Source organism: Lactuca virosa, chromosome 9, assembly GCF_052849685.1.
Source record: "Lactuca virosa cultivar CGN04683 chromosome 9, Lactuca_virosa_CGN04683_v6, whole genome shotgun sequence".
NCBI classification, from domain to species: Eukaryota; Viridiplantae; Streptophyta; class Magnoliopsida; order Asterales; family Asteraceae; genus Lactuca; species Lactuca virosa.
The window spans coordinates 283756064-283776357 of record NC_136434.1 but is presented as its reverse complement, the minus strand read 5'-3'; positions in this window follow the sequence as shown (position 1 = coordinate 283776357).

Genomic DNA, 20294 nt, shown 5'->3' with positions numbered 1-20294 from the left:
AGCCTACCTCAAAAGGTGTAACGTCTGTTGCAGGTATTATTTAATTTACCTAATTTTTAGGGTTTTGTACATGGACTCGGCGAGTTGGGGAGCTCCAACTCATCGAGTAGAGACCGTTATGAGGACGCGGATTTTAAATCCTACTCGACGAGTAGGTGCTGTAAAGGAAAAACCTACTTTTTAGGGTTTGCACCCTATTTAAAGAACATAACCCGCCTCTTGTGGCTTCCCTTACCACTTCATTAGCCAGAGAAAACCCTAGTTGGACCTTACACCTTCTTGAGTGAGAGAGAGAGAGCTTTTGTGAGCAATTTTGGTGTGGTTGTGAAGGATTTTGGAGCTTGAAGAAGAAGGAGCAAGGAGAGGAGTAGTAGATCCGACATCTACTCTGTTTTGGCAACCATCTTGAGGTATAAAGTCATTACCTTGTTCTTTAGTTGCTTAGATCCATTTTCTTTGAAGTAAATGGCCACTTTTGGTGCAAAATGGGGTCATACTCGGATTTGGACTTATCACAAGGATACGGTTCCAAATCTGGACCTCTCTAGGTCCCCAATAACATAAAGTTGCTCACTTTATCCATCTTAGACCCTTTCCATGCACTAAAACCTTGTAGGGAGCTTAGTTTTGATGTTTTAGCCTTGTGAAGCCTTGCATGCACGTAAAGTTTGAAACTTTACGTGGTAACAGTACTAGGGAAGGGTGGATCTGAAGTTTGGGACCTTAGATCCCACTGAAAAGGGTTGAACACAGAAGGGACTGAAGGAACTCGTCGAGTCCCTTAGTTGACTCGATGAGTCGGGTAGGGTTTACCCGTTTTCGTGATTCTGAATGAGTGCGGTGAAGGATTACAGTGATGGCTTGCGCGAACTCTTGGTTTTCTAGACATTGGATGAACTCGACGAGTCACTTAGGTGACTCGGCGAGTTGACTCGGGATTCAGTGGAATGGACTCGGGAAGAACTCGACGAGTTGAGGTCAACATGGACTGTTGACCTTGATCGTTGACCTTGACTTTGACCAGGGTTGACTTTGAGGGTATTTATGGTATTTTGGGATTGTGACAAGTTAATCACATGTCGATTATAGGCGGTTGAGTTAGGAGCAGTGCGTGGGATATATCTGATCTTAGCTTGTCAGTTCAGCATTCGAGAGGTGAGTCTCCTCACCATACCAATGGGTCTAAGGCACCAAGGCTGGCCTATTTTGTGATATGTGGTAGACTCTTTGTTGTAGAGATATGTGGTATGATAGTTAGTTATGTTCAATATTATGCTAGCTATATATGTGATATTTGTAGGGAAGACCATGGGAGGAGCCCATGACACTTGGATGTAAGACCATATGGGGGAGCCCATGGCTTTTCAAGTAAAGACCATGGGAGGAGCCCATGGAACTTGGATGTAAGACCATGTGGGGGAGCCCATGGCTTTCTAGCTAAAGACCATGGGGAGAGCCCATGGCACTTAGGTGTAAGACCATGTGGGGGAGCCCATGACATCCTGGAGTAAGACCTTGGGAGGAGCCCAAGGCATCCTTATATGTTTGTATGCATGGCTTATGTGGTATATATAGCTTTTATAGCTAATATGATATGTGCTTATGTGGATTGTGTGTGGGGTATGCTCTCGGGAAACTCACTAAGCATTAGATTACAGTTTGTTGATTTGTTCAGGTACATCTAAGCCTAAGGGCAAGGGCAAGGCTTGATGGCGCGACGTGGACTCTCCGACACTTGTTTTAATGGGACACTCTGATGTTTTGAAAAAAATGTTAATGTTATGAATTTTGAAAACAATGGTTAATGTTACTTCACAATTTATGGGAATGTTTGGCTAATTAAAAATGAAAAATTTATTTGAAAATTTGGGCCGTTACAAGTTGGTATCACATCCTTGGTTTGTGGGATTCAGGCACACCCTCGGGTGTGTCGGGACTCAAACTAAGGAAATGGTAAAATTGTTTTCAAAAAATAAAAAAAAAAGTTAAAACTTTTAGAAATGGGAAAGAGGAGAGTGCAACGCACGTGATCGGCCAAGCCAAGTAAGTAGTTCCCCAATATGTTAGCCATGTTATACTGATATTTGAGCTATGATAATCGTATGGATCTTGCTATGTGTATGCTTTTAAAATTGTATACGGTTAGGAGCTTATAGCCTTAGAATGATTGATTTGGCCTTATTTATTGTTCCTTGTCTGGTTGTGGTCCTAGGGTAGAATCTCTTGTTCGAAAGTCTATTTGATCCTTTTATGTGTATAGTTTGCATGCATAAAGGCAACCTGATATGATTGGTCTGATTGATGTGGGCAGACCAAATCTTAGGATAGCATAGGATTTGAGATATGTGGCAGTCTGTGGGATATGATTGTTTTGGGACGAATTGGAGTTTTCAGGTGGAGCCTTGGGGAAGGTACAGGTAGGTGTGGAAGGTAGTATTGGGACCGTACTACTGAAAGCACATGACCAGTACCCGAACCAATGTTAGATCTGAAAGCTCTAAGGAGGACCGGTGTGGGAGGATCCCCTCTACAGACATCCTGATCATTATGTTTTATGGTATTGCAGTACAGTATGGTGATGACATGACATGAAGTTGGGGGATCAGGATCGGTATCTGGATCTGGGTCGGGCGATGGTACCGAGCCCATCGACGAGAGGTTGCGTGAGCTCATTGCAGCCGAGGTGACAAGGGGCATCCTTGACGCTACCCCAGTTATCTTTGGGACGGTCAAGGAGGGTATGATGGAGATTATGGAGGAGAGGATCAGGTCATTTAGAGCCGAGTTTGCTGCGGGCCAGGTTGGAGCCCGAACTGCCTCATTCCGGGAGTTCAAGGCATGTGGGTCGCCACAGTTTTTCAGGGTCAGGGACCCCATTGTTAGCCGACGCTGGGTGGCGGATATTGAGAACGCCAAGCGCACAAGTTCTTACCCTGATGCGACAAAGGTGGGTTTTGCTTCATGTATGCTGAGAGACAGAGCCCGAGACTGGTGGGGAGAGGTGACTAGCCAGGTGGGAGCAGCCGGTGTGGCTGAGATAACATGGGCCAAGTTTGTTCGACGATTCGATGTGGAGTTTGCACCTCCTATTGAGGTGCAACGGTTCGTGAGGGAGTTTCATGACCTTCAGCAGACTACCGAGACTGTGGTGGAGATCACCGCCAAGTTTCGGGAACTAGCTTTGTTGATCCCACAGTATGCTACGGATGAGGACACGAGGAGGACGAGGTATCATTCCATGCTGAGGGATGATATCCGAGAGTTTGTGAGCTTCACAGGGTGTAAAACCCTGAATGAGATAGTGGAGAAGGTCCGTGAACGGGAGATGGAGTTGGACTTCCGCACCAAGCGGAAGCCTGAGTAGGCACATACAGCAGTAAGTCAGGCGAAAAAGCCTAAGACCTCGGATTCTTCCAGTAGGGGCCAACAGGGCCGTGGCCGGTGTGCAAAGTGCGGTAAACCGCAAAGTGGGGCATTTCGGATAGCGAGCTCAAGATGTTATGCGTGTGGCCAGCAGGGTCACTTGAGCAGGGATTGCCCCAAGAAGGGCTTGATTTGTTTTCACTGCAATCAGACCGGCCACAAGCGGGCCGATTGTCCGAGGTTGCAGGGAGAGGGAGCAGCAGTGGCGGTGCCTGCGCCCACCACACTGAGGATCAAAAATGGCCGCCCTGCTAAGGCAGATGCTCCAGCGGTGAAGAGCTGCGCATTTCAGCTGATTACCGAGGAGGCTCGGGCAGCGCCAGACGTTGTGGCTGGTACGTATTCTACTCTCCTGCTCTATATTTATTTGTGTTGCTTATGTGTGTATTGTGATTATGTATAGGGACCTTTTTGGTCAATGGTATATCGGCTCACGTTCTATTCGACTCGGGGGCTACCCGGTCGTTTGTATCTCTTGCGCTTAGCAAGAAGTTTCGGGATGCGCCGGGGCTTTGGGTTCCCCGCTTGAGGTTGAGATTGCAAATGACTGCACTGTGAGCGCTGCAAGGGTATACCGGGAATGTGTCCTGAATGTTCTTCGAGAGAGGTTTCGCGTTGATCTAGTCCCGATACCGTTGCGAGGACTGAAGGTGATTGTCGAGATGGACTGGTTGGGGGCCAACGGGGCCATGATCGATTGCGAGAGCCAGTTGGTGAGGGTTCGAACCCCAAGTGAGGGAGAACTGGTTATTCATGGTGAGACGACCTCGCAGGGTCCAACTCTCTGTTCAGCTGCGAGAGTTAGGAGATTTCTGCAGCAGGGTTGTACGAGATTTCTGGCATATATCTCGGATACGAGGGTTGGGACCACGACGGATGTGGGCAGTGTGCCAGTTGTACAGGAGTTTCAGGATGTCTTTCCCGAGAAGTTACTAGGAGTGCCTCCGGAGAGGCAATTGGAATTTCGCATTGATTTGGTGTCGGGTGCCGCTCCGATAGCGAAGGCACCATACTGGCTAGCGCCGCCCGAGATGCAGGAGCTACCTACGCAGCTTCAAGAGTTGCTAGACCGAGGGTTTATCTGTCCGAGCAGTTCCTCGTGGGGAGCTCCGATCCTGTTCGTGAAAAAGAAAGATGGATCACATAGGATGTGCATCGATTACCGAGAGCTGAACAAGCTAACGGTGAAAAACCGTTATCTGTTACCGAGGATCGATGATTTGTTCGATCAGCTACAGGGTGCGTCTTGGTTTTCCAAGATTGATCTTCGGTCAGGGTATCATCAGATGAGGATTCGGGGGGAGGATATACCGAAGACAGCTTTCAGGACTCCGTATGGGCACTATGAGTTTGTGGTGATGCCATTTGGGCTCACCAATGCCCCAACAGCGTTCATGGATCTCATGAACAGAGTGTGTAGACCGATGCTGGATCGGTCGGTGATCGTTTTTATTGATGACATCCTAGTCTATTCTAAGACCAAGGAGCAGCACTAGCAGCATCTGAGAGAGGTATTGGAGACTCTGAGGGCGGAGAAGCTTTATGCAAAGTTCTCCAAGTGTGATTTCTGGTTGTGAGAGGTACAGTTTTTGGGGCACATTATGTGGCATCCCCAAAATCTCGGCCAGAAAAGACCGGTTTTATTTATGCTTTTAAAAATATTTTCAGAGTAAATCTTTTTCTTTTATTCAAAAGAGTTGCGGAATTTGTCCCAAAACAAAATATGATAAAATAAAGTTTATCAAAGCATTTTATCAAAGATGCATAATCATTTTATAACAATATTCGGGATGTCATGTTCCAATAAACAGACCAAAAGCATAAACAAATATTACAAGCAATACAACAGTTGAATTCATATAAAGGCTCATAAACAAAATAACTTGATGATTCATCCATCTTATGCCCTTGCGCCACTTCCTGTAATACAAATAAACTGAGTGGGTCAGGCTTGGGAGTCTGGTGAGCATATAGGGTTTTCAACCCGCAATAAATAATTATATTTAATTTTTACCGACCAACAATAACCCGATTACCCATTCCCGTTATCCTTACTTTATGTCCCTAAAATAACATTTATCTAAAGGGACCTAATCTAGGAAAGTTCATCGGGACGGACATTACTGCTAAGGGGTTTCCTCAACAATAGATGTCCTAAAGGCAACCATGTGGGGGAGTAGAGTACACCGGTGAACACGTCGTTCACAACACCTACAGGTTATGAGCCTGCTAGTGTTCCACTGGACTGCCTAGAAGAGTCCGTGGTCGTCATCCATACTCCGCTAGATGACTAGATCAACAACAACATCGAGGCCTCTCATCTGTTTATCACACATCAACTATCTACCCATGTTCTACCCAACATATTAGTAGATAAAAATATATATTTTTATGCATAGTTTTAAAACCTATAAAGCATGTTCATTTAATATATATTCCACATAACAGATAAGGCACACACATATAACACATATTTCATAGATAATATATCATATATATGAGATAGAAGAAAGTGAATATACATTCACACATATAACAACCAAATATACACATCACACATATTTTATAATAAATACTTCATAATATGCGTTAGAAGAAAGTAACTACACACTCACTTGTTCAGAAGATAACCGGACAGCACTACGACTTGTAGAAGTAGTATTCCTCGGTAGTCCTGGAAGATCTTCACAAAAAAACGAGCTTCTCGCGAGCAGAGCTTCGGCTCGAGAGTTGCACTTCTCGGGATCTTCGGGGCTTCAAAACTTGCTTCGGGGCTCGGGAATAATATCGGGGCTTCGGGATATTATTGGCACGCAAACCAAGGCAAAATTTAGAGAGAAGGAATGAATATTGGTAAGGAAAATGGCTGAACTTCGGTTTCTATTTATAGTCGTTGGAACCTCGGTTTACGCGGGGCGTACTCCATGACTACGCTGGGCGTAGTCCGTACGCGGGGCGTACTCGCGAATTACGCTGGGCGTAAGCGTGCAGTACTCGAATAGTTGCCGGCTTCTTTTCCTTTTCTCCGGTGTAAAGTAGATTCCTCCGGTCGGTTGTAAAGAACGAATAATAAATAAATAGATAATTAAAAATAAATATTAATTATTTTAAAAACTTTGGAAATTCATATCTTCTTCATATGAACTCCGTTTTCGACGTTCTTTATATCCACACGTAGGCGGGAACGTAATCTACAACTTTCGTTTAGACTCCGTTGGCTAATTTTGAATTTATTTTAACAGTTATATTTTTAACAGGCCGGGACAGGATTAGTCCGTTAAAAATTCATAACTTCTTCATCCGACGTCCGTTTTCGTCTGTCTTTTTACCGTTGCATTACTATTAACGAGATCTTCAATTCTCGTTTAGGTTGTGTCGGCTAAAAACCGCTCGATCTCAAATCGAGTATTTGGGCTGTATACCGCTAAGCTGAAACTTAGAAAAATCATAACTTCTTCATATGAAGTCAGATTTGGGCATTCTTTTTATGCACGCTTCCGGTTTAACGAACTCTACGACTTTCGTTTAGATCGCTAAGGCTAAAACTCGCTTTATCGTAAATTCACTATTTACGCTTCCCGGTATCGTGTCGGTTCCGTCGTGAAACTTCGTCGGGTCATAACTTCTTCGTTATAACTCGGATTTTGGCATTCTTTATATATTCGGAAACCTCGTCACGACCACTACCACATCCTTCATAGATATCGGGTTTATCTAACATTTCATTTTGACGCTTATTTTTATTCTTTATTAATTATACATTTATAATTAAATAATAAGCACATAAATTCACATAATTCACAAAATACTCAAATATTTCATTTTTATTACATCAAAAGAGTTACAATAGTTGACCTAGACTATTACATCGTCTAAAAATGCTTAGCCCCGAAACCCGGACGTTACACATTACAATCAGGAGGGCATTTCGGTTGATCCAGCCAATGTTGGGGCAGTGATGCGGTGGGAAGTACCGAAGAACGCATCCGAGATCCTTAGCTTCTTGGGTTTAGAGGGCTATTATCGGAGATTTATCCAGGATTTCTCCAAGATTGATGTGCCATTGACCCGCTTGACCAAGAAGAATGTGACTTTTCGATGGGGAACAGATCAGCAGTTGGCTTTTGAGACCCTAAGACGGAGGTTATGCGAGGCTCCGATTCTAGTACTACCTGAGGGGTTAGATGATTTGGTAGTGTACTGTGATGCATCGATCTCAAGGTTAGGTGTGGTACTGATGCAGATGGGGCATGTGATTGATGGGTTTTGAGCATTCTAACACTTCCTAAGTGTACATGCAACCCTAATAACCTTGGATCTATGTTTGTCTAATAATCATGCAAAGTTGAATTCCAAGGTTATATTCCTATCTAGCATACATGGGGAACATTTTTAACTTGAATGAAAGATAGAATAACTTACCTTGTTGTTGATTATGATCCTTGAAACCTTGTGAGCCTAGAACCCCAAGTGTGATGCCTCAAATGCTTCACACAACACCAAATGCAAAGGAGTAAACTTTGAGAGAATCTTACACTTGCAAAATCGGCTCTAGCCCTCTTGTTTCTTAGTGTCGCCGATTTTGGTGGAGAATGGGTTTCTTATATAGTGTTGACACATCTAGGGTTACACCATGTAAACCCTAATGTGTCATGACTCTTCATTTCCATGACCCATGGGTTTGTAACTCCCATGGAGCATCCTATGGGTGGAACCCAACTTGATAATCCATGGAGCCTCTTAGCCCACTATATAAGATATGGAAGATTTACATAATCTACCCATATATTTAATTAGTTATCTTTTGATCACTTAATTAATTCTAAATTAATTCTTGATCAAACTAATTAAATAATATTATTAATATATTAGAACTTATAATATATTAATAAACCATAAGTGTTATTTTTCTCATTTTAGTTTATCCAATTGCATGGTGCCATGCAACCCAAATGGACCATGCCGGGTCGGGTCAAGTACATACCAGAAATAGTTATGGACTTAGACACCTTATCCAACAGTCTCCCACTTGGATAAGTCTAATAACTATAACTGCAATACTTCAGGAACCGATCGGCAATCGTAGCTCTTTCAAGGTCTCTCGGAACTGAGAACATGATGATACGCCATTTAAGATAAGTGATCATATAATCCTCTGTTCTAGATATCAGCCGGACAAATACATGGAACAATGTCTTACTTATTGTCCAGCAGTTTGTTTCCCGATTTCCGATTTTTTTGACAAAGAACTTAATTAAACACATCAACGTAGTTCTGACCGGGCCCGGTACATAGGTCAAAACAAAATCATCGAGGGGCCCAGATATCAGCTTCTAATCCAAGAAGGAACAGATAAACTTCGACTCATATGTTTGTTCTACCACTCATTGAATTATACACAAAAGCACGTTTTATAACATCGAGTTACCAATGCTTTAACGTACAATCAATGCATAACCAACTCATAAGTAACAAATCATATCTCTAGGTTTGAAGACTTATATGATATTACCGTCTCACGATCACTCGAGATAAATTCCATGAAGTGATTCCAGTGAGTGTGGGTTGAGTCAAATGCTCATAACTTATGAGCACTCATGAGTGTTGTAGCCATGTCCAACAGCTTAGACCTCTGCAACCAATCATGACAGTCTTGATTCATACCTACTTCCGACATATGACCGACTGTGGAGGTTCGAATAATATGATATACCAAACATAATTATTCTGGAAGTCAAAACATGCAAAAGAAATATAGTAAACGATCGACAAGAGATAGCAACACTTTACTCATAAATAAAACACATTTTATTCATCATCTAATGTCAATTACACTTTACAAATTTCAAGGTTATCTAACTACTAAATCTAATATCATCCTTTAGCCCTATGCTCCGAGCATGCTGGAGATGCTTAACCCGAGTCAGTCCCTTCGTGAGGGGATCTGCTGGATTCTCATCCGATGATGCCCTCTTTGCCACGAGGAGTCCTTCTTCTATTCGATGTCTGATGAAATGGTATTTTCTGTCAATGTGTCTGGATCTCCCGTGATCCCTTGGTTCCTTGGCTAAGGCAACTGCACTTTCACTATCACAGAAAATTTCCATTGGCTCTTTAATTGCTGGTACAACTCCAAGGTCTCCAATGAAGTTCTTCAGCCATATCGCCTCCTTTGCTGCCTCGCTAGCTGCTATATACTCTGATTCGCAAGTTGAATCAGCCACTGTCTCTTGCTTGGAACTCTTCCAAGAAATTGCTCCTCCATTTAAGGTAAAGACCCAGCCTGACTGAGAGCGGAAATTATCCCTATCAGTCTGAAAGCTAGCATCACTATACCCTACAACTCTCAAGTCTTCACTCCCACCGAGGGTAAGGACCCAGTCCTTAGTCCTCCGTAGGTACTTGAGGATATTCTTTACCACAGTCCAGTGTGCCTTGCCAGGGTTCCCCTGATACCTGCTAACCATGCTCAAAGAAAAGGCTACATCAGGTCGAGTACACGTCATAGCATACATGATCGATCCTACAGCCGAAGCATAAGGTATTCGACTCATTTCTGCTATCTCAGCCTCAGTACTAGGGCTTTGTGTCTTACTAAATCTGGCGTTACTCTGGATGGGTAACTCTCCTTTCTTGGAGTCCTGCATGCCGAATCTCTTCAACACCTTATCCAAGTAAGTACTCTGACTAAGTCCAATTAGTCTTTTACTCCGGTCTCTCAAGATCCTTATCCCTAGAATATAGGCAGCTTCTCCTAGGTCCTTCATAGAGAAACACTTCCCAAGCCAGGACTTAACTTCCTGCAGAGTTGGGATGTCATTTCCTATGAGTAGTATGTCATCCACATACAATACCAAAAAGCTAACTATACTCCCACTAGCCTTGACATATACACAAGATTCATCTTCACTCCTAGAAAAGCCAAATTCCTTGACTTTCTCATCAAAGCAAAGATTCCATCTGCGAGGTGCTTGCTTTAACCCATAAATGGATTTCTCAAGCTTACACACTCTATTAGGGTACTCTGTGTTGACAAAACCCTCTGGCTGACTCATGTAAACATCCTCAGCCAACTTTCCATTAAGGAAAGCGGTTTTGACATCCATTTGCCATATTTCATAGTCATGAAATGCGGCTATGGCTAACAGAACCCTAATAGACTTAATCTTGGCCACTGGAGAAAAGGTCTCATCATAATCAACTCCCGGAGTTTGTGAGAAACCCTTTGCAACCAGTCGTGCCTTATAAGTGTGTACATTACCATCCATGTCGGTCTTCTTCTTGAAGATCCATTTGCACCCTACAGTCTTACGACCTGGTACATTCTCAACCAAGTTCCAAACTTGATTGTCATACATGGACTGTATCTCGCTGTCCATTGCCTCTTTCCACTTGGCTGACTCAGGGCCTGCCATGGCTTCCGCGTAACTGTTAGGTTCATCCAGACCTATCAGTGTCTCATCACTGATAAGTGTATCACCTTCCGCAGTAATATGGAATCCATAGTAATGCTCAGGTGCATTCCTAACCCTTGTGGAACGCCTCAGAGGTACAGACTTGTCAATTGGCTCAACAGAAGTTTCCTCCTCAAGTTGAGTGCTAGGGTTTGAAGTTCCTTCACCACTTGACTCTTGAATTTCTTCAAGGTCAACTTGCCTCCCACTGTCTCCTTGGCTTATGAACTCTCTCTCTCGAAAGAAAGCCCTCCTAGCTACAAAGACCACATTCTCACTAGGTCTGTAGAAGAGGTAACCAAAGGATTTCTGTGGGTAGCCGATGAAAATACACCTCTCACTTCGAGGTTCGAGCTTATCATGAGTCTCGCGTCTCACGAAAGTCTCGCAACCCCAAATCTTAATGTGGTCTAGTTTGGGTACTTTACCAGTCCACATCTCATGAGGAGTTTTGGCAACTTTCTTTGTGGGAACTAGATTAAGGATATGGGCGGCAGTCTCTAAGGCATACCCCCAAAATGAGATTGGTAGCGAAGCTCGACTCATCATGGAACGAACCATATCCAACAAGGTTCGATTACGCCTCTCAGCTACACCATTCAACTGCGGTGTCCTGGGAGGTGTCAATTGTGAGACAATCCCACATTCCCTAAGATAGTCGAGGAACTCTGAACTAAGATACTCACCACCTCGATCGGATCGAAGCATCTTAATGTTCCTGCCCAATTGATTCTCGACTTCCTGTTTAAACTCTTTAAACCTCTCAAAAGTCTCTGACTTATGCTTGATTAAGTAGACATATCCATATCTACTGTAATCATCAGTAAAAGTCAAATAATAACGATTTGCATCCCTTGTGGCATGTTTGAAGGGCCCACACACATCCATGTGTATAAGATCCAACAAACCTTCACCCCTCTCACAAGAACCTGTGAAGGATGACTTTGTCATTTTTCCAAGTAAGCATGATTCACATTCTCACTTCTTCTTAGTCCCTGCAAATCAGAACAGATATGAATACCACAACCGGTATCAAGGACCCAAGAGTCAGAATGGGGTGAGTTATTAGATAAGATAGTGTAAATACCTGCATGGTTGGGTTTAACTTTCCCATCCTTCACATCTTGCTGGTACTTTGGGCAGTTCCGCTTCCAATGTGACTTTTCATGGCAATAGAAGCATTCAGCCTCTTTAGGGTCAGAAGAAGGAGTGACAAAACCTTTCTTGGTTCCACTTGAAGAAGAAGCATCAAGGGTCCTAGCCTTGGTACCCTTCGAAGAGCTCTTCCTCTTCTTCCCTCTACCTTTCCCGATTGCCAAAACCGGGGCGGAGTTTGGAGTAGGAGTGTTAACAACCGACTTACCCTTAAGACCTGTTTCTGCGGTCTTGAGGAGTCCCTGAAGTTTGCTGAGTGTGACCTCTTCCTTATTCATGTGATATGTCATGCGGAATTGATCATAGCACGATGGTAAGGAGTGCAAAATGATATCTATTGCAAGCTCCTCAGGGAAGTTCACATTAAGCTTCAGCAACCGATCCACATACCTTTGTATTTTCTGCATGTGGCTCGTGACGGATTCCCCATCCTTCATCATGGTTGTTATGATAGAGCATATGATTTCATACCTCTCTTGTCGTGCACTTTGATGGTATCTTTCCATCAGATCTTGGTGCATTTCAAAAGGGTAGAAGTCCTCATAGGACTTTTGGAGTTCCGCTGTCATGGTGGCCAACATGATGCATGCCACTTTTGTAGCATCCCTTTCATGTGCCCGGAAGTCAGCGATCTCCTGGGGAGTTGCAGTGGTCTCATCAATCTCCTTAAGCTCCTTGTCAAGGACATATTCTTTGTCCTCGTAGCGGGTAATCATCCTGATGTTTCTGATCCATTCATTGAAGTTGGATCCATCAAAAGTGACTTTCCCACACAGGTTCATAAGGGTAAAGGAGCCATTAGGATTAGAGCCAGAAGCAGCATTGTTTGAAGACATCTGAAAGAAGAGAACAAGATTAGTTTAGATATTAAGAGAGTCCTTAATAAAACACCCAAATGTAATATTAAGGCTAGGATCCAATCACAATATATTATAACTTAGAAGAGGTATGCAGTAATCCAAGCTATAACATATTTGAAAGGTAGGTGAATGACGATTCACCAATTTCCACCATGAAAAACGAAATATAAATATTAGGTTTTTAATTGGTTCTTAGAAATTCCTAGATTCTTTTGAGATTCAATGAACTTTTCAAAGGCATGTTTCAATCTCGAGTGTGCCCTCCAAGTTTTGTGACTGGGATACCGAGGATCACAAAACGAGGTGTGAAGTAACCATGCAAATCACTTGGTACCCTCAAGGTTTATCACTCAATCGATGTGCCGGTAAACCACACACGCTCCACCGATGCTATGGTAAACCTTAAGTCACCCTTTACCTACCTTGTTAAGTCCAAGTTAGTGTGCCGGTTAACCACACACGCTCCACCAACGACTTAAACAAAGTGTAAAGTGTAATTTCATGGATTAGCACCTTATTCACATTTTCCTAAAGTAACTAAGATTGGGAATTTAATAAAAGCATTTAGTTACTTTATAATATTCATCATACTTTTAATGAGAATTTATAAGTCCTTGTCCTACCCGTTCGGCTAACGACCCTCCACCGATCAAGGAAGCGGTGGGTGAGAGTGGACACCCATTAAGTTGCCATTTTATAGGCAACAACCTTATACCCCCCTTATAGACCGGCTTCGTGAATGAGGCGTACTAGCGCTAAGACGACTTGACGTTATACATATATATATATTAGTAACTTATAATATTATAAAGTATAAGGGTTGAATTTTAACTTTTAAAATTCTAAGGGTTGGAACTAAAGTTTTAATCAAGACTTTACATGTTCCAAAACTTGAGGGCAAGTTTTGTAAACTTCCAAAACCTTTCATTTCTTATAACTTATGAATTAATTGAGTAATAAAAATGAAGACTCTTCATTTTTATAACTCTTGTGTTCTTTTGATGGCTTTAATAAAAGTGAGACTTTTGGTTTTCCATAACTTGAGGACAAGTTATGGACTCCATTAAAACACATTATGATCATGAATTAAACTACCATGAAGGTTACAAACAATTCCTATGATCATCTAATCTTCATAAGTTCAAGAACATGAATATGAACACTTTCAAGAATCAAAAATTACACTTAAAAAAAACTTGTAATTTTAATAATTGCCATTGTAAATGGATTAGCATAAACATTACACCATCTAAAACAAGCTTTAAAACATCAAAACAGTTTAGGGTAATGTTTCTAGTCCATTTCCAGAAACAAATGTGCAAACTTTCATACGAGCAGAAAACAGAAAAACGATTTTTTTTTCAAGCTGTTTGCACAAAAAAAAAAACAACAAACAAACCTAGGCTCTGATACCACTGATGGGTTTTGAGCATTCTAACACTTCCTAAGTGTACATGCAACCCTAATAACCTTGGATCTATGTTTGTCTAATAATCATGCAAAGTTGAATTCCAAGGTTATATTCCTATCTAGCATACATGGGGAACATTTTTAACTTGAATGAAAGATAGAATAACTTACCTTGTTGTTGATTATGATCCTTGAAACCTTGTGAGACTAGCACCCCAAGTGTGATGCCTCAAATTCTTCACACAACACCAAATGCAAAGGAGTAAACTTTGAGAGAATCTTACACTTGCAAAATCAGCTCTAGCCCTCTTGTTTCTTAGTGTTGACACATCTAGGGTTACACCATGTAAACCCTAATGTGTCATGACTCTTCATTTCCATGACCCATGGGTTTGTAACTCCCATGGAGCATCCTATGGGTGGAACCCAACTTGATAATCCATGGAGCCTCTTAGCCCACTATATAAGATATGGAAGATTTACATAATCTACCCATATATTTAATTAGTTATCTTTTGATCACTTAATTAATTCTAAATTAATTCTTGATCAAACTAATTAAATAATATTATTAATATATTAGAACTTATAATATATTAATAAACCATAAGTGTTATTTCTCTCATTTTAGTTTACCCAATTGCATGGTGCCATGCAACCCAAATGGACCATGCCGGGTCGGGTCAAGTACATACCAGAAATAGTTATGGACTTAGACACCTTATCCAACAGTGATAGCCTATGCCTCGAGGCAGTTGAAGCCTCATGAGGCGAATTACCCCGCTCACGACCTGGAATTGGGGATAATGGTGTTTGCCCTCAAGATTTGTAGGCACTACTTGTATGGAGTTTGGTGCACGATTTATACTGATCACAAGAGTTTGAAGTATTTAATGGATCAATAGAACCTCAACATGCGGCAGAGGAGGTGGTTGGACGTACTGAAAGACTATGATTGTGAGATCTTGTACCACCCAGGAAAGGCCAATGTGGTGGCCGATGCTTTGAGCTGCAAGGCGGTCGGTTCCCCGATTGGGAATGTTTGTTTGAGGATGACGGTGATATCTCCATTTATGGATCTAATCAAGGAGGCTCTGGTCGAGGGTGTGAAGAAAGAGAATTGGAAGATAGAGCGGATTCGGGGTCAATATCCCTTGTTTTTTAGGGATAGCCGAGGTCTTCTAACACAGTGTGGCCGAGTATGGGTACCGGTGACGGGAGGAGTGAGACAGAAGATATTGGAGGAGGCACACATCTCCAAGTTCTCTATACATCCAGGGGATACAAAAATGTATAGAGATCTGAGACTAAGCTATTAGTGGCCCTGCATGAAGCGGGAGATCGCCTGGCTCGTGGAGCGGTGCTTGACCTGCAGGAAGGTCAAGGCCGAACATCAGCAACCGCATGGAAAGGTTCAGCCACTACCCATTTTAATGTGGAAATGGGAGGAGATCACTATGGACTTCATCACGAAGTTACCAAGGACAACGAGGGGTGTATACGCCATATGGGTGATCGTGGAAAGGTTGGAGAAGAGTGCCCACTTTATTCCGATCTCAGAGAGTATATCCGCGGAGAAGCTGGTGGATATTTATGTGCGAGAGGTGGTGGCTAGACACGGAGTGCCAGTGTCAGTAGTCTCTGACAAAGATATTCGATTTACATCTAGGTTCTGGAAGAAGTTCCACGAGGAACTGGGCACTCAGTTGCATTTTAGCACATCATACCACCCACAGACAGATGCCCAGAGCGATAGGACGATCCAGACACTCGAGGATATGCTTCGGGCATGCGTGTTATATTTTGGAGGTAGTTGGGATACATACCTCCCATTGGCATAGTTTTCATACAACAATAGTTACGACACCAATATCGATCGACCTCCTTTTGAGATGTTGTATGGTCGGAGATGTAGGACCCCATTTTGTTGGGGTGAGGTTGAACATCGGGTCATGGCGAGCACTGAAGTAGTGATCAAGACTACCGGGCTGATTCAACAGGTGCGTGACCAACTGCAGGTCGCGCAGAGCCGTCAGAAAAGCTATGTTGATCGGCGGCGATCAGATCTCGAGTTCCAGGTGGGGGACTTTGTGTTACTAAAGGTGTCTCCATGGAAAGGAGTCATCAAGTTTTAGAAGAGGGGTGAGCTTGGGCCGCAATATATTAGCCCATTCAGGATTTCAGCCCGATTAGGCAAGGTGGCCTATCGTTTGGATTTGCCGGATTCACAACACCTTCCATGTGTCACAGCTTCGAAAGTGTATCACAGACAAGGCTGTGGTCGTTTCTTTGGACGACATTCAGGTGGACGAGAGCCTGAACTACTTTGAGAGTCCTGTTGTGATACTAGACAGGAAGACCAAGGCCGTTCGGAACAAGGAAGTGAAGTTAGTAAAGGTGCAATGGCAGCACTGAAGGGGCTCCGAATGGACATGGGAGCCAGAGGACGAGATGCGAGACCACTACCCGGACTTATTTGGGCCAGCAGACTTCGAGGACGAAGTCTAGTTCAAGTGGGGGAGATTTGTAACGTCTGTTCCAAGTATTATTTAATTTACCTAATTTTTAGGGTTTTGTGCATGGACTCGGCGAGTTGGGGAGCTCCAAATCGTCGAGTAGAGACCGTTATGAGGACGCAGATTTTAAATCCTACTCAACGAGTCGGAAGGCCCCGACTCGACGAGTAGGTGCTATAAAGAAAAAACCTAATTTTTAGGGTTTGCACCCTATTTAAAGAACATAACCCGCCTCTTGTGGCCTCCCTTACCACTTCATCAGCCAGAGAATACCCTAGTTGGACCTTGCACCTTCTTGAGTGAGAGAGAGAGAGAGAGAGAGAGCTTTTGTGAGCAGTTTTGGTGTGGCTGTGAAGGATTTTGGAGCTTGAAGAAGAAGGAGCAAGGAGAGGAGTAGTAGATCTGACATCTACTCTGTTTTGGTAACCATCTTGAGGTATAAAGTCATTACCTTGTTCTTTAGTTGCTTAGATCCCTTTTCTTTGAAGTAAATGGCCACTTTTGGTGCAAAATTGGGTCATACTCCGATTTGTCCTTATCACAAGGATACAGTTCCAGATCTGGACCTCTCTAGGTCCCCAATAGCATAAAGTTGCCCACTTTATCCAGCTTAGACCCTTTCCATGCACTAAAACCATGGAGGGAGCTTAGTTTTGATTTTTTAGCCTTGTGAGGCCTTACATGCACGTAAAGTTTTCAACTTTACGTGGTAACTGTACTAGGGAAGGGTGGATATGAAGTTTGGTGTAACATCCCAAGTTCGGAAGCAAGAAGTTGAAGGGTGCTAAGTGAAAATAAAGGAAGGGACTCGGCGAGTAGGTCGCTTGACTCGCCGAGTCGAAGCGGGTGCGTGGCACGGGGTTAAGTGGCCTGACTCGGCGAGTCGGCGGCTGGACTCGACGAGTCAGTGCTGGTCGAGGAAAAACCCTAATCTTCGGGGTTGCACCCTATTTAAAGGACTTAATGTCCTCCCCTCAGCTCCCTTAGCCCCCTTTGAGACCCAGAAACCCTAGAATCGTGAGTGAGAGCCATTGGAAGCAAATTGGAGCATTGTTAAGTGTTTTGTGAAGAGATCTTGAAGATCAAGAAGCTTGGATCAAGGAGATTTGTGGAGATTCAGATTCCTCTTCAGCAGGAGGTCGTTTTGGAGGTAATGAATCGTTATCCTTGGCTTCCCCCTTTCTAGATCCATTTTCATGGAAGTTTTAGGGCTTGTTTGGAGATGATATGATGAGATCTTGGTGTATAAGTTAGATCTGGAGTTGAAACTCCAGATCTGAGCTCTATTTGGATCAAAGATGCAGAAAGCCCTTTTGGTTGCTATGCAAAAGCCTTTCCCCAAGAGTTAAGTCCCTTTCTAGCTTGGTTTTGGTATTATGGGGCAAGAAGCACGTAAAGGTAGCAACTTTATGTTGCTAATGGACTCTAGAGACCCCGATCTATTGTTTGGAGCAAAGGAGCAGCTCTGTGTCTCGAGATTTTGGGAATGCAAGTATGGACTCGACGAGTCTGGGAGATGACTCGGCGAGTCGGGCTAGAGATCAGACTTTGAGTCACGTAGTAAATCGGCGAGTCGCATGGGTGACTCGGCGAGTCTTATGATGATGAGCTTGGACTCGACGAGTTGTAAGAACAACTCGACGAGTCTATTGAAGATTGTCGTGGACTCGGCGAGTCTGTTCTTGGACTCGGCGAGTCTGGTCGCAGAACCCCTAACCCCTTTTGGTTAAGACGCAGATCAGTGAGTCGAGGGGTGACTCAGTGAGTTGGACAGGATGGGACTCGGAGATCGTTGGACTCGACGAGTCTTGGGGTGACTCGGCGAGTAGACTCGGGTTATGGGAATTTCTGAGTATAGGGACTCGATGAGTCGACGGGCCGACTCGGCGAGTAGAGTCAGTCAAGGAGGTTGACTTTGACTGAGGACTTTGACTTTGACCAAGAGTTGACAAGTTTGACTTCCAAGGGTATTTTGGTGATTTTGGTATTTATGGAATTGGTTCTTTGGTAGTGTTCGGTGGTGGAGTTCGTGTCGGTGATCGGAGCAGCTGATCTTATCCTTTCAGTCGGCAATTGCGAGGTGAGTTATCCTCTCTATATCGACAGGGTCTACGGCACCAAGTCCGGCCCTTTATCGGATGGAAATCCGGGTATTGTTTGTTATGTTATTGTTTTGCTAGATCTGCATCCTGGTATTTAGGATGGTGTTATGTTAGTGACCTGGTTAAGGTCGGTACCCGGGATATAGGGTAATGTTATGCTAGTGACCGGTTATGTCGGAATCCTGCTTAGGATGTTGATATGCTATGTGATCTGTTAGACTGTTTGTCTGGTTGAGGATTGTTATGTGATTGATTGTTTTATGTGCACATGGTTGTTTGACGGGGGTTGGGTTGAGGCGGGTCCTGCTTTATGCTGAAGGCCAACATACCCAGGGCGGACCGGATATTCTGAAGGCCCAGCGAGCGGCCCGGATAGGCTGAAGGCCCTAAGAGGGCGGACCAGACGTGCCGAGGCTCGGGGAGTGGACCAGGCCGACTGAAGGCCCGGTGCGGGCGGACCAGTCATACTGTAGACTCAGAGAGTGGACCAGGTGGATTGAAGGCCCAGTGCGGGCGGACCAATCACACTGTAGACTCGACGTACATGGCTAGACTCGGAGGGTGGACCAGGTGGACTGAAGGCCCGGTGAGGGCGGACCAGTCACACAGTAGACCCGATGTGCATGGTTGTTCTATTTATGATATGTTATGAGTGTGATATGTATGGTTGGTATTTTGGGGGTAACTCACTAAGCTTTCGGGCTTACAGTTTCAGTGTATTGTTTCAGGTACTTCAGGAGATCGTGGCAAGGCGAAGGCGTGATCGTACCGCTCCTCATGTTTTATGATTTATATGATATGGTTCTGGGGGATACTCTGATGTTTAAACTATTTTGAAAACGAGTTGTATGAATGTAATGGTTTTTGAATGATTAAAATGTTTTAATTTGGCTCAAATTTTATAGGTGTTACAAGTTGGTATCAGAGCCTTGGTTTGAGTGAATTGGAGGAACATTCGTGTGAATCCAGTCTCAAATCAAGGAGGGATTTTCAAAATGGTTTTCAAAAGGTTTTCGAAATAAGTAAAGGAGGATGCAGAGGGTACGATCAGCCAGAGCCAGTAAGTAGACCCCAAAATACCATACAAGTTATTTGATTATGTGATATGTTAGAACAACATGCTAGTACTAGGCTAGGGATCTTTAGGAATTGCATGATAGAATTGCCTGATTATGTGATGCCTATTAGCCTAGGGTTTTCCTTATTTGAGATATGCAGCTTTTCCTCTAGGAGTGAGGATTGAGCGGGTGTGTGTATGGTTAGAGTGTTGTGGTGATACTTGAGACAAATATGGGTAGGTGTTGAAGGTAGTATGGGCTCGTACTACTGAAAGCACAGGACCCATACACGTATCAAGGAAGTCACAACTCTCTA